Here is a 2,500-nt window from a genome sequence, read left to right as displayed (position 1 = left end):
GATGTTGGAGTGTGTCTGTGGGAGTTTCTGCCAGATGTTTTGTGTCTGTGGGAGTTTGTGCCAGATGTTGGAGTGTGTCTGTTTGAGTTTCTGCCAGATGTTGGAGAGTGTCTGTGGGAGTTTCTGCCAGATGTTGGAGAGTGTCTGTGGGAGTTTGTGCCAGATGTTGGAGTGTCTGTGGGAGTTTGTGCCAGATGTTGGAGTGTCTGTGGGAGTTTCTGCCAGATGTTGGAGTGTGTCTGTGGGAGTTTGTGCCAGATGTTGGAGTGTCTGTGGGAGTTCCTGCCAGATGTTGGAGTGTGTCTGTAGGAGTTTCTGCCAGATGTTGGAGTGTCTGTGTGAGTTTGTGCCAGATGTTGGAGTGTCTGTGGGAGTTTCTACCAGATGTTTTGTGTCTGTGGGAGTTTCTGCCAGATGTTGGAGTGTGTCTGTGGGAGTTTGTGCCAGATGTTGGAGTGTCTGTGGGAGTTTGTGCCAGATGTTGGAGTGTCTGTGGGAGTTTGTGCCAGATGTTGGAGTGTCTGTGGGAGTTTGTGCCAGATGTTGGAGTGTGTCTGTGGGAGTTTCTGCCAGATGTTGGAGTGTCTGTGGGAGTTTCTGCCAGATGTTGGAGTGTCTGTGGGAGTTTCTGCCAGATGTTGGAGTGTCTGTGGGAGTTTTGAGCCTTTGTGAGCTCAGACTCTGATGTTGGAGCAGAGGGCCCGGCTCCCAGTCTGCGTTCTAGTTGATCCCAAAGGTGTTGGATGGTGTTGAGGTCGGGGCTCTGTGCGAGCCGCTCAACTTCTTCCACCCCAAACTCAGCCGGCCACGCCTTTATGGAGCTGCTCTGTGCACTGGGGCTCAGTCATGCTGGGACAGGAAAGGGCCTTCCTTCCCCAAACTGGTCCCACAGAGCTGGAAGCAGAGAATTGTCCAAAATGTGTCGGTGAGCTGAAGCGTTCAGATTTCCCTTCAGTGGAGCTGAGGGGCCGAGGCCGAGCCCAGAAACACCAGCCCACAGCGTGACCCCTCCTCCAGCAAACTGCACAGTCGGCACAATGCGCTCAGGCAGGGAACGTTCTCCTGGAGGCGGGGAACGTTCTCCTGGAGGCAGGGAACGTTCTCCTGGAGGCGGGGAACGTTCTCCTGGAGGCGGGGAACGTTCTCCTGGTGTTCCCCAAACCCAGACAGGGAACGTTCTCCTGGAGGCGGGGAACGTTCTCCTGGAGGCGGGGAACGTTCTCCTGGAGGCGGGGAACGTTCTCCTGGCGTTCCCCAAACCCAGACTCGTCCATCAGACGCCACATGGAGGAGCCTGATTGGTCCATGAAGCTCTCGGCTCAGTTTCTGTGCTGATGTTGATGCCAGAGGAGGTTTGGAGCTCTCGGACACTTTTACGCACTATGGGCCCAATAATAATCTAATAATCCCACTTCCAGCTGATGGTGGAATATCTGCAATAATCCCACTTCCAGCTGATGGTGGAATATCTAGGAGGGAAGAAAGTTGAGCAGCTGACTTGTTGCAGCGGTGGCTTCCTGTTCCATCACTATTCCAGCAGCACCTGAACTCAGTGAGCTCTTTAGAACCAGACACTCTGATGTTGGTGAAGGCAGACTGCATGGCTGCTGCTGGAGGTGACACATAGAATTATAATCTCAGTAAAATGTTGTAACACAGAATTTGGATGACTGGACACATGAAACCAACAACAATCTGCACATAAACTTTTCTTGATTTTGATTTTTTTAATCATTATTATTATTATTAGTAGTAGTAGTAGTAGTAGTAGTAGTAGTATTATTATTATTTGCATTTCTGCTTTTTTTTTGTCTGAAGTTTATCTGTACACTCTCTGGTACGGTGTGATGTCATCGTGGAGAGAAAGAAAAGCCTTTGTTTTTCACTGCACTGTGAATTCAGCCGTCTCTCATTCTCATGAGGACCCTGAACGCCCCTCAGGGACCCCCCGAGGGCCCAGAACCACATGTAGAGGACAAGTTTACCACAGCCCTGCCTCTGTGTGTGTGTGTGTGTGTGTGTGTGTGTGTGTGCAGCAGCAGTTTGGTCTGTGTTGCTCCTCGGAGAAACCTGTGTCCCATCCAAACCTTACCCACAATGCACCTGGCTGAGGATTACAGTGGAGTGTGTTTTTTGTTCTCCTCTCTCTGAACAGAGGAGCTGCACTCCGAGCCCAGACCGCCTCCTCGCCTCCTGCTGCGGACCCTCCGGCCTCTCTGATTGGCTCTCCTGCACGGCTCCTCGTGATTGGACGATTCTGAATTCAAGGTAAGACGTTAAACTGTCGACTGAGATCCACACACACACACACACACACACACACACACACACACACACACACACTCATCTCTCTGTCTGTCTTTGTGCTGAAAGGTTTTCGATGCAGGGTGGGACCTCTTTGCTCTTTTTCCATCTTTGTTGGAATATTTAGTTTTGGAGTGGATCAGATCTAACCTGCGTTAATCTGGGTTAATCCAGATGAGAGCCCAAAGTCCACAGA

General features: G+C 51.0%; 1 protein-coding gene across 1 annotated transcript in view; it reads left to right on the top strand.

Moving 5' to 3' along the window:
• LOC115367767 (semaphorin-6D-like) overlaps positions 1–2,500 on the top strand; it is a 205,904-nt gene that overhangs the window by 34,319 nt on the left and 169,085 nt on the right. Inside the window, exon 2 of the mRNA XM_030063679.1 lies at positions 2,156–2,268. The gene's annotated coding sequence lies outside the window, so the exon portion shown is untranslated. The remainder of the gene's footprint in view (positions 1–2,155; positions 2,269–2,500) is intronic.

Source organism: Myripristis murdjan, chromosome 11 (assembly GCF_902150065.1).
Source record: "Myripristis murdjan chromosome 11, fMyrMur1.1, whole genome shotgun sequence".
Lineage (NCBI taxonomy): Eukaryota > Metazoa > Chordata > Actinopteri > Holocentriformes > Holocentridae > Myripristis > Myripristis murdjan.
This window is presented reverse-complemented; position numbering and strand designations above follow the sequence as displayed.